Source organism: Bombus flavifrons, chromosome 6 (genome assembly GCF_040668555.2).
Source record: "Bombus flavifrons isolate JBK064 chromosome 6, iyBomFlav1_principal, whole genome shotgun sequence".
NCBI lineage: Eukaryota > Metazoa > Arthropoda > Insecta > Hymenoptera > Apidae > Bombus > Bombus flavifrons.
This window is the reverse complement of record NC_138447.1, coordinates 10285702-10298294: the sequence shown is the minus strand read 5'-3', so window position 1 is coordinate 10298294 and position 12593 is coordinate 10285702. Positions and strand designations below refer to the sequence as shown.

General features: G+C 42.6%; 1 protein-coding gene and 1 long non-coding RNA gene across 5 annotated transcripts in view; one reads left to right on the top strand and one right to left on the bottom strand.

The window, feature by feature from the left end:
• The window catches only part of LOC138180945 (uncharacterized), a 214367-nt gene that overhangs the window by 96368 nt on the left and 105406 nt on the right, over positions 1-12593 (bottom strand). The gene's annotated exons all lie outside the window — the stretch shown is intronic.
• LOC138180943 (dipeptidase 1) overlaps positions 1-12593 on the top strand; it is a 257130-nt gene that overhangs the window by 143211 nt on the left and 101326 nt on the right. The window lies entirely within an intron of this gene.

Below are 12593 nucleotides of genomic sequence, written 5' to 3'. Positions count from 1 at the left end.
TGCTGTATAGTCTGCAGAAATCGCGTTTCGACAAATTCTTTCAGAAACTTGATCCCAGACGATAGGATCAAACGTGACAACGTACCTAAGCAATCATTTCTATTAACTTTTAAACGAGGATTGTCTTAGTAGATTCCATTTCATTTAGTTAGAATCTTACGCTATATTATATCTCTCATGAAAGGCAGACAAAAAATGTTGAACCTTCGCTGCAATAATCGATACCATTCTTCGCTGAATATAACACAGTCACATTAACATTTCCTCTGACTCTTCTAACATTCCCCAAAGACTCGAATGACTACGGGCAAAATCGGCTTCATTCAGAAATTCATTCAAGGAATTCGTTTAAAAATTCACTGGAAAAGAGCGAAGAAATCGTTCAAGAGAAAAATTTCGCGAAGCTATTCAGGTAATAAACAAAAGATCACTAAAAGATGCTAAACTGTTACCTTCTCCTTAAATTGTCCTACGAATTTTACAAGCAACCTGACGTCTATAATTTTATCGATCATCGCTGACAACCAAGTTTGATTAATACGTCGATGAAGGGCGAGATTTTATTGCGCGAATGCCTGGTTGCCAGCGAAATTTTCGCCAACCCCTGGGATTATTTTCAACGGCAACTGCAACTCTTTCAGCCCGGCGTCAACATCAATATTAATTCATATCGTTGACAGGGCGCCGATACGACGATCTAGGCCCGATGTAAATACGCCAGCGCGGAATAAACGCGCGAAACGTATTTGCCGCCCCTCTATACCACTCTTGCGTCAATATTGCGTGAAAGCCTCGACCGCCGCCGCCAGCTATCCCCGGTTTTCGTGCGGAACACCCACCAGAAAATGAACTCTTATTTACCCAACCGTTTCTTTTCACCCCGCGAATACTTTTGACAGCCGACAACGTTTGCAGTTGACCAGAAATTGAAAAATTCTATTGTCACGCGCGAAACGGAATGTCTTTGAAAGATCGTGACAGCTCATTAAGAGGTGCATAATCGTGCGGATTAAATGTGACTAAATCGATATTTATTTGGTATGTTCATTCGGTGACCAGATTCATGAACATTTACGCTAGGAAATTGTTAATACGTACTATTCAGATATGTATAATTTTGTATACTAGACTAGATTGGCCGCGTAGTAGTGACACACGTATGTGAATATGAGTGTGTGGAAGTATGTGTGTGCACGGCGTCTCGAAAAACAGATGAATGTAACTGTTCCGTTGGCAGTGCGGAATGGAAGCTGGTGAGACAAAGAGAGTGCTGAGACGCGTGCAAATGTATATCGACGAAGATCCTGGAAATCGTTTATTAAATAAATCTAAAACTATTTTGATATGAATTCTAAGTGTAACCTTAGTGTTCCTTTACTTTTATTTCGGCAATTAAGATCCGCAATTTTCAACACGTACGAAGAATTGAAATAAAGTCCTGAATTTTATGTACGCAAATATACCAAACCTTCTGATAACTTGTTGTTGTTAATTCAAATTTAACGTGTCAATAGCAATTTCCTTTAATTGAATAGATTTTTGAGAAAACTGTTTCCTACGATAACATAGAATTTATAATTAAATTTCTTCTAAATTTTTGAAGTTTATATGGCAAGTAATGATTCGCAGTTTTTACGCGATTTTTCAGTCCTTTCGTTCAACCTGAATCCGGTTCTTGTTCCAGCAATTGTAGCTTAAACCAGCTCGACTATCGTTGTATTTAATTACGCGCCACGTTGTCATCGCAGCCTCCATATCTATTGTTCCAGTTCATAGATCGCGATTCGGGGTGTACGTTTGTCACGACAAATTAACGGTTCTCATTCCTACCGAGGTAGTAGGCGATATGACACTGTTACGGGCATAATTGCGGACGCGTTGCGTGGTGACTTTAATATGACAAGCAAGGAGTAATGAACGTGCCGCTCATAAAACGGCCCACCGTTTCCGGTAATCGCTTCCAATGGCCGAGAGATCGGCGTGAACGTAACAGTTTCAAAACTGACGCTGGTCGAACAAGCTACTCGATCGGCTTCATCAATTTTTTAGAATACTCAGTGGAAATCGTTGTTGCGCTTACAAATACAATTTGACAAGACAATAAACGGTATTTCTTCTCCAAATTAGCCGTATAAGCAATATAAGATTTCCTTGTTACACGTTATGTGAACTATGTAACTATATAACCATATAACTAATATCATAAATGTCTTACAATTCTATCGCGAAGCTAAGGTATCACAATCGTAATAGTAGCGTATCGTGTTGCAACCAGACAGTATCTAACTCTTCGATTAACAACGAAACCAGAATACGTACCTGTTCCGCGATAGACGCTAATGGAGTATAAGCGGAAACTCACGAAAGGATAAAAGGAAGGATCATTTTCTCCTGGTTTCGTCCATCCTTCCGTACGAAACTGTCCCTAAGGACGTCTCGCCGTCTTCGCACGATGACAGACGCGTCTGGCCATCGATAAAAATCGAGAACACATTTCTCTCTGTTATTACCGAGAAGGGAAGGTAATCCGATGGAACGAGGATCGAGAACGAGAAGCGGAGGTTATTTTTCGTAGCGTTCCCGCGAGGAATACATCCGAGACGGTTTTAAAACAATATTGACACTGGCCTGGCCGAGACGACGGAAGAGTGGCAAGCATATAATTCACGAGAGGGGTTGCTGTTTACGGCGCGGGCCGGTCGTCGACGCTAACGATGTTCACACCGGCTCTAGCAAGCTGACGAATAATTCAGTGCTTTAATTACGACCTAGACTCGGAGGGTAGCTCAATATTGCATTCGGCTCAGCGTATCTGTCAGTAATGCTTCTTCCTTGTTAGTTAGACGCGCTTTTGTATTTGTTATGATCCCGTCAAGAAAATGGAGAAACATCACGCCTAGAAACCCTCGTGCTGCCCTATCCCTTAGTTGGCAATATTACGACCACGATTTGTTTCATGAGAGACGTTTCTCATATCGATGGGAATTAACGTCCCTTCGATTTCGAGTGCTCGCGAAATCCCACTGTGAAATTGTATGGCAGCTACCGATGGAATCGAGACGTTGCAATTATACGATCTCGAGAGACGCTATGCTCCATTGGAAACATAATTATATTACCCGGAACGAATGACAGGATTATTATCGGAATCGATAACAGAATTTTCCTAGTAAAATTGTATATGAGACGTGTTTTCTTTAGGAAAGCTACACGGAGCGTAATAGAAAGTTTCTGGCGAAGTTTCTCGGCAGAAAACCGGGTCGAAGTGGCAACAAGCTCGCTAAGATCTTTGAATAATTCGCGGTCTCCTCGCGCTCACACAGCCGCCCATAAAACTTCCTAATTTTTCAGGCATCGTCACTGGCTGCGTGCTACCGCCGCCATTCGTTCATGCATAATCAACACGAGGCTTACCTCGCGTGTGTCGCTGTGGGAGCATTAAAAAATAATCCACAGAACGTTCGCCTGGTAGCTTGAATAAGTAGGTGCGAACGAATAACATATTGCCGCCCGGGTGTCGGTAAAGGGACTGAGAAACGAGCCTGGCGAAATTAAAAGTGCCATACAAACGTTCCAGAGTTCTCGTTATAACGAAGAAACTTCGAGAAGCTGGACGGAAGACGAACGACCGGGTCGAAACGAAAAGGGGTAAACGGGACAAACTGATGAAGAAGGATGGGGTAGAAATGAATTTAAAAGACGCGGAAAATTGTTTCTGCCGATGACATTTTGAAAGAGAATTCGCAGCAAAGTGAAACACACCGTCACGCCATAATTCTGGAGGCCGATAAAGCAAAATTCCTACGACACGCCGTAATTCTACCGGCTCCCCGGAAACCCTTCTAAATTCGGCGTTTCGCTGGCCAACCTACTCCCGACGTAGCCGTTATTTACAAACCGAGCCTTAATAAGCACACAGGGCCTGGCAACCGGTGCAATCACGGAGAACCGTTATTCAAAGTCTACGGTGCATCCGGTACAGATTTAACATCGATCTGACTGCTCGTAAGGTGTGTTTCTTCCGGATCGTAATAAAAAAAAATTTTTTCTTTTTTCATTTCAAACGTAGGTTTTTAATTTCTGTTAAATAATTCCAGTTGGATCGTCATCCGAACGTTTACAGCGGAAAATTTAACGTCATCAAGTATGATCAAACGATTCGTAATTCGTAACTTTTTTATTTGTTTCGTTACTAATTTTGTTGGAATTCATTAATATTTACTAAGAACTTGTAACGCGTATCTTGTGAAATCTCGCCAATAATATTACTTCAGTCGTTCAAAACACACCTGACGGATCGAGGAAACCGGAGTATCAATAACATCGGAAACACTAGACGAGCGTTTGAAAATTGGGGAGAAGTTCGTGCCATACGCGCAGAGTTCGAAGCCGATCTCTTTGATCTTCCAGTTACACGCTGTGTAATTGTCACCGGCAACGTACACACCGTTGTTCCGTAGTTATCCTTCTTTCTGTGTCCAGTGTGTCTAGTTACAGCACAGTACGGTGAAACCAAAGTAAATACAGTATGCAGGGAAAAGAAAAAATCAGTGACACCGGCGGCGTTGATCCTCGATCAACGTTACACTAGGTGATCGAATAATATATAAGACGAGACCACGAAGAACGCCTGATTTGAATCTACACGGGCTGTAAAGTTCATTAGATTTAAATATTTATGAGATCGGGGTAGAGAGGCAGGTCCCAGGTCAATTTGAAGCTGGAGGAAAACGACTTTGGTTCTTTATTCCCGCGGGATCGGCGCACGAAGACGGCAGAGCGGGCTCTGCTCTTCTATCTGAGGCTTCTAAGCATTCGGGAGTCTGAGAACGATGCAAAAGTTTCCCGACCACGGATTACCAAAGAAGACAACTCTCAAAGACAAATGCTCTATTTAATTGACCGAAGCATCGCTTCGATTCGAACGAGCGCCCATTCTCCAACGTTTCGTAAACGCAAATCCGTAAACGTTTAACGTCTTCGACCGTCGCATTCCGCATTGCGGATCGCCTGACTGCGATCAAACTGAACCACGGCAATTTCCTAAGCTCTACGATTGACTTAATTAACTAGGGCGGAGAAAAAAGGTCGATATTGTCGCGACTGATCCTACAGGATTTCTGTAAGTGCGATCGGTCTCTTCGAAAATCGTACTAAGAATTTTCTATCCAGCCCTCCCTGACAGCAATTAAAATTTACTACGAATATGAGGTAAATTTAAGCTAATGATAAATGCGCCACCACATCCAACTCCACGCGCAAATTTATGGTCGTCCCTTTATACGGACTAACGCCGGATGAGGACTTCGTATGATTTAGAATACGAACTCACTTGGGCTTCTCACTTGAAAATCGTATTGTTCGGTAACCAGCTGTATAGTATCTATAAGCTACTTTACTGTGTACTGTTTACTCGCAACATTAACAAAAATCTTCTAATTTACGTTTTCCCTCAGTTAACTAACCATCAAGCGTTAACTGTAAGTTTATCTTTTGTCTTAAAAATTTTGTTTCTGCATATACATACACATTGCTGATTATAATCATAAAAAAATATTAAGACACCTGTTGGTACCTAGCGTTTAAATCATAGTTCGTGGCTTTTTCCTCGCTTTTACCGATACGTGCGCTTGAATTATGAATATTTTCATTCAACCATCTACCTGATCGTAAGTCTGATAGTGCTCGCCTCTTGATAACATCGTTCGCATTCTTTCAAGGGAGAACAGGATGGTCACAAGGAGACCATAAATACACTACAATAGATTCAGACGGGGCACACTTCATGCCAAACGCCTCCACACCTCTTGTCTCGACGTCACGATTTATAGCCAATTTGAAAATGAAGCCACGAGTGGATCACGATAGACAAAGGTCCAGCGTTAGGACCTTTCTCCCCTTATACACACATTCACGTGCTCATATGTACGTGTATACACGTATCTAGTGATCGAATCGAACATAAATTTGTTTCGGTGACAGGATTAAGCCTGACCCGGTTTCTCGAAGGCGTGGCCTTCTCGCGGATTCGTAGGAAATCAGGGATGCTGGACGGTCGATTCCTGGGGGATTCCAAGGTCGGTTTGATAGACGGGCCGATAAAACTTTAGCAACCGCGTAAATCAACGGGTAGGGTGGCCAGAGAATTCCGGCGCGAAGGGTAACGATAGCCTGACACGGGCCGTGGGTGAATTAAGACGACGCCTCGACCGGATGTCCTGGCCTCTCGTTCAATCCGCAATCGGGACCATAGATCTCTTAGGCCGGTCACCCGTGGGATTTCGGCTGTTTTACGAGCTCACCACGATGCTATCGCGAACGACAACGTTTCTCTCTTTCTTTCCTTCTTTCTTAAATAAAACGACTCTCGCGGTGCTATTGGTCAATGAACATTGGTTCGTTGATATTAGCGTACGAGTGAAATAGTTGGCTAGCGAAACAATACAAAAGTCAAACAAATGAACCATGTAACTAGCGGGTTTGTGTATGCTACGTGTGTTGGCAAATGCCATGATTCTGAGAGAAGTTAAGATAGAAAAAAGGGAAATACGGAGATTCGTAAAGAGATCTATACACATTGAAATGACCCATGTTGGGACGTATCAACTCTGAGGTTTTGTGAAATGGTATCAGTGAGTATCGAGCTTTGTTCATCAACTAGAACGCTGTACTGAATGGTATACTGCATCCGTACAAACCGCAACCGACACCGATATGCTGATACTAGTCGATGCACTAGTAACTGCATCGTGAAACCTCGAAGTCGATCACTCAATGAAGGGAAGTAAAGCAGAGTGTTCTAACCGATAATTCTACATGGAAATATGGAATAATACGTATATCAGGGATTTCATTTTTGCACTCCGATCTATGTACGTAGGTAGTCGGTTTGTAAATGACTGGTAAACCATATCGACTAATAATGCAAAAACGCGTGCCCTGTTTCTAAAATTATGTCAGAGAATGTGACGCTACTAGAGCCTTTATTTTACTTTCATAAACCGACTTTTTAACGACCAAGAAAATACATCGAACGTCTTTCAAGTGCTTTGGCGCAGATATTCAAACAGAAAGATCAGCGTCAAAAGAAGAAAAGAAGGCTGTTGAAGGCTGAGATTTTACGGCTAGTCGTTCCACGAACACAATCACGGAGCTCGATTTTCCATTTAGTCAAACGAAGGTAATTGCTTTAACGTAAGAGCGATTCTGTTGTGGTCGAGCTGTTTTTTAATCGCCTACGACGGTTTCGGTGCCGGAGGCACAGAGAAAGAGGCACTGGCTTCGTCCCATGGAGGACAAAAAGATCGGGAACGGGACGGCAAACGAACAAGCAAGTCAGAGAGGACAAAGAATGTGAACGACTTGGAGAGGGGGCGTCGCCAGAATTAGCCGTAATTTCCGGAAGGGTTCACCGCGTTATTCGAGTCAATGAAAACAGCAGGAGGACTTCTGTCAGCCTCTCGGGAAGAAAGGAGAGCAACCAGTACCGAGATAACGATCACGTGCCTTTGCGGACGTGTACCGACTATCCCCTTTTGTCAATAAGCTTGCAAGGATTCGAGTGCTCAACTGGAATCCACCACTTCGTAGAAAACGTTTGAAATCTCGGGCTTCCGAAGTTTCCTTTCTCGGTTTATCGCTCGACCTCGAATACAGACCTCGCACGCATGGCTGATTTTCTAGGAAGAAAGCCTAACGAAGAGATTCCTTTCTTCGCGAATGGCTAATGGCTTCAAGAGGATCGTACTTGGTACAATGTCATTGAACGTCGGTTACTATCACCTCCTTTACAGTCTACCTGATGCGAATAATCAGGCACTGTTCATGGGGAAGGAAGACGCAAGAAATGGGTCGAGGGAGAACATTCCGAAATGAAGTTTCGGCCAACACGAAGACGAGACGCGTTGGTCAAGAGAGGAAATGTGGTTTCTCATTGACAAGGGTTGGAAACGTCTGGAAATTTCTTACATACTTTATCCGATGGTTTCTCGAAGCTCTGCGGACTGACCAGCCACGCAACCTCGATTCCGAAATACTTGGCGAGTTCGTAAGAACTCGGTAGAACGACGAGCATTACGGAAATTCGAAACGCCGTGAACGTACGAAGCAAGGAGCGCAAGGCGAGAGCATTCCACGGGAGCAGGGCAATTTCCGAAACTCCCGACAAATTTCCCGACCTGCTCCCGCTTTACATAGCTGAAGCCAACTCTCTCTGTCTCTTTGTCTCTCTCCTTCTCTCCTTATTCGAGCCCAACCAGAGATCGTGATACCCTTCAAAGAGTGGCGAACGAATTGTTCGCAGTTTAACCGTCAGTCTTCCCCTTTGGAATGCAAATCTCTCTCCCGCAGTTCGAACTTGATGTAAAAGACTCGCACGATGTTCGACTTGGCCACTTAATTCGCGCCAAGACATCGAACACTGCGGACTTTTATCTTCCGACCGGAAAGCAAAGCATAGTTTCTCTCTCCCTCTCCCTTTCCCTCTGCTCTTTGACAAGTTAATTCTAAGAAGCTCAATCTCTGCGACGACTTGGTAATGTTCATGGAAGACTAAGCGATTGCTTTCTTTTGCATATCACAGCCAAGGAATGAGAACACCGTCGTTTACAAACAGAAATATCAAGGAATGTTATACGTTGTCGTAGTTCGATGCTTTCTGGAAAAAGATAAACCCGTAATGCAACGTTGGTGTGCGGAAATCGTATTTATCGATGTAATCAACGCGAAACCATTCGAGAGCAGCTAATAGCAAGGTTCTCGTCGCTTTCTTATCTCAACGATGCTTTCAGACAGTCGACTGCAAAAAGGAACAACCGAAACAAAGCGGTTTGTCGTGTCTTAATGTTATTATTCCGTAATGGAAAAATTACGAACCAAACGATCTTCGATAAACACCGAACATCCTTTACGATCAGACGCGTTTCATCCCTTCGACGAGACGAACGTTGAGACAAACCTATGACCGGAGGAACGTTGCATCCGTGTCGGTTATTTTACCGAGAAGTATCTGGAAGTCGTCCATTTATCGCGTCCCCTCTTCTTCAGTCATCCTTTTACGTTCTTATCGCGAACACGAAACAAACGATGCAACGCGCAAAACGCTACGCTGAGGACGACATCATTTTTCATACGGTACGTTTACTTTGGCGTGAATTTCCAGCGCACCTCACTTTCATAATTGCGCAAGACTTCTATGATGGCTCGTACAAGGATTGCAGTGACTGAGATGATTGTAGGGACAGAAGGAACATCGTAGAACGTGGCCAACGCCTATTTCTTGTTATTACGAACACACTGATCGTGTCATCCATCTACTGCACCTACGACGAATCGCGAAGATATTTGAACGTTTAATGTGGAAACTTCTTATTAATATATCGCCTATGTTATATAAAATATTTTCAAATTTCATTAACAGTATAACGAGACGCGAGTATCACGATTATACGAGGAAGATTTAACCTTGTAAGCGCTGCGTTGTCCGACGTTAAGCGTGCGCCGTGGGCTGCGTATTTTTTACGAAAGACATTGTAGTCTGCTACACACTTTGGTTTTCGCTTTACTTTGCCAGTTTGATAATTAATTTTCTTTGTTTCTACGAAATCGTCAGAATATAAGGTGGATAACATCCATACTAAATTGAATGGTTGTGTGAGAACGCATGTATACGTTCATAGCGCAAACGAGTCTGAAGATGCACAAGTTGCAAGGATCTTATCGCAAACAGTATTTGAACGATCGGTTATTCGCTGTATTAATAAACTTGAATATATTGAGACGTTTAAACGAGACCATCTTTAATACTGGTTATATATGTTTAAGAAGTTGTATCCGATACTTCTGCGAGTTCCCTGAAACATATATCCGCACTAAATGTCTCGTAATTCCTACATACAGTTTCAGATTTACTTGAAACTTTACTCAGACGATGATAATAGCGTTTCATCGTAGTGTTAATAGAATTCCAAGAGGTTTTCTATAGCGCATATAATATATGTATGAAAATTTTCTACAACGGCAGTTCAAATATTTTCATGAGTTTTGTACGCGTACACCGGTTGTAATAAGAACAACTGCTAATCCAAGTCAGCAGAAGTCAGAATTAGAAGCGTGAAGTTAATAAGCGCACGCATGGATATCGAGGAAAATAACCGTTTTGTTCCTACAAGATATTATTATGCTAAGTTCATTCGCTAACATCGAATTCTGAGAATTATTCTTTACGAAACAGCACGCGACGAACTCGTCTGCGAAAAGTACTCGTGTGTCTTCCTCGCGAGCAGTTAGTCAGTTCCGGTGTAGATAATAATGCTACTTTTGCTCGCGGACAAACCACGAACGACTCGCAAATTGCTCGTGAAAAGTTCGCGAACAGCTCTGACCAGCGTAGATCCGGCGCTGGAGATTACGCGAAAATGGAATTGATTTATCCAAGCGAAAAAATTACAGGTAGAATTAAAATCTACGACTTCTCGTAGAATCGATGTAAATCGCTTATTTGCTATGAACTATTGGTATTCTCTGATTTGGTGATTGCGAATCGACGAGCAGTAACATAAAAATCCACTAAACGCGCTCGCGTCAGCTCTCGCCAACGACAATAATTATTATCACACCTGCATTTGCTTTTATTATCCGGATCTGGCTGACTAATGACCTCTTTTTTCCCTACCGTGATCGTCGAAGGAACCCCATCTAACTCCGGTTCGGATAAATCGTCGGCGAAAGGGATGACGAATTATAGAGAATTAATTCACCGGGGTCAGTGATGCGTCACGAGGCTGGAACGCGCGCGCGAGCGCTTTAACCGAACTCGACACAGGTTCGGACATCGAGAGAGGAAAAATATGGCGAAAGCCGGTTTAATGGTTCGCGTACCACAGCCATGATCTAGATAACTCGTGTACACATAAACGGTCGCAATGAAAAAATGGTAATTCATAGGGGCCGAAAAAGAATTCCCAGCTGGAAAGAAAAATAGCTCGCTATTTATCTTTTCTTCGAATAATTTTATAGAGATGTGAACGTGGATAAATATTTACTTTGGAAAAGGAATGATATCTATGGTAATTTATGATACACGGTCTGTTCATTGAATTAGGATCATAAGCGCAGATTTCATTCTTTTATCTCTTACGCCATATCTATCATAACTGACAGATTCTTTTTACCAAGTAAATTTTAAATACGTAGATTTATTTCCTATGTGCAGAAATTCATCTTTTACTAGACAATATCTTCGCATAGCTTACTCGAATCATTTACATATTACTCATCGTTCGACTGTTATATTCGATGTAATATAAATTGCAAAATTCTAAAGGCTACTTTTACAGGAGTTTGTAATCTATAAACTGTCGCTTTTCGGTGCTTTGTTATGCTACAAAGTTAATAAGCTAATAAATTATGGCGCAGGGAAGCCCATGATAAAATATACGAATGAAATTTGTCGACTTGCATTTGATCGAAGGCCTGGAGATCGAAGGCTATAAAACGAGCGCCAACATCCCCTCGTTACCATTTCTCTTCGGGCAGATGGCCGATAAAGATCCCTATAAATGATTCGTCAATAAAATTTATTTTACTGGATATCTATGTAAGAATCTGCCATCCTTCGTAAGCTACTGCTTGATAGTGAGCGCTTCTTTATCATCTCCTGCCCCTTTATTATTTCTAATTACGTCCGCGAGGCGCGTTCAAATAAAAGCAAGCGTCGTTCGCTGCGAAGAGCCGAAGCCCTTAAGGTGAACATAAATTACCATTCTCCGTAAAGAACAATTCCCAGAAAATTAATTTAACCGCAATATATTTGCGGCTTAAATTCACCCCGCGGAATAACAGGAACGAAGAGGAAGGCGGAAACAAGGTTACGTAATATCTTCCGTGGTTTGTTTAACTTCGCCTCGATCGATTCGGGCTTTCTTATTGTCCACGCGGAATTACACGAAGAAAATCGCGCGGAAATAATTACCGACTCCGACCGCCATTAATGCGAAAGCCTGGAAGGCGGAACGAGCAGTCGAGAGTGCCAGCCGAGAGAAAGCAGGAAAACAGTGTGGGCTTTCTCTCCTCGCCTGTACCATCCTGCTTCTTCCCTTCGCTCACACCCCTGTTATCCCAACCCCCGTTGTCTATGTTCGTCTCATCCCCCTCCGCGTCGAACCCGCTATCTGGCTACACATTGAACAAATATTACGACCACTAATCGCGAGGCTTCGCTACTAAAAGTTCCGCTAAGTTTCTCGTAACTTGCAGCGGGTAAGTGGTTGGAGATACGTGTACGCGAAGGACACGCGACGCAATTCAAGCATTAACGAACATAACGATTATTGAAAACTTCGTTAATGCGTTAATGTGTTACATGTAATGCGTTAATTCGGATCGTGTGGAAGTTAGTTTTGGGAATTTCAGTTTTTAGAATTCGGCATTGAACCATAGAAATTAGAAGTGGAAAGTTAAACAATATGCAAGTGATATATGTACGTTGTGATGTACACGGTACAATAACATCGAAAACTTCGTTAACTCGATGACGCGTTATTTCGAATCACGTGGGATTAACTTGCGGAAATTTCCATTCCGAATAATCGATA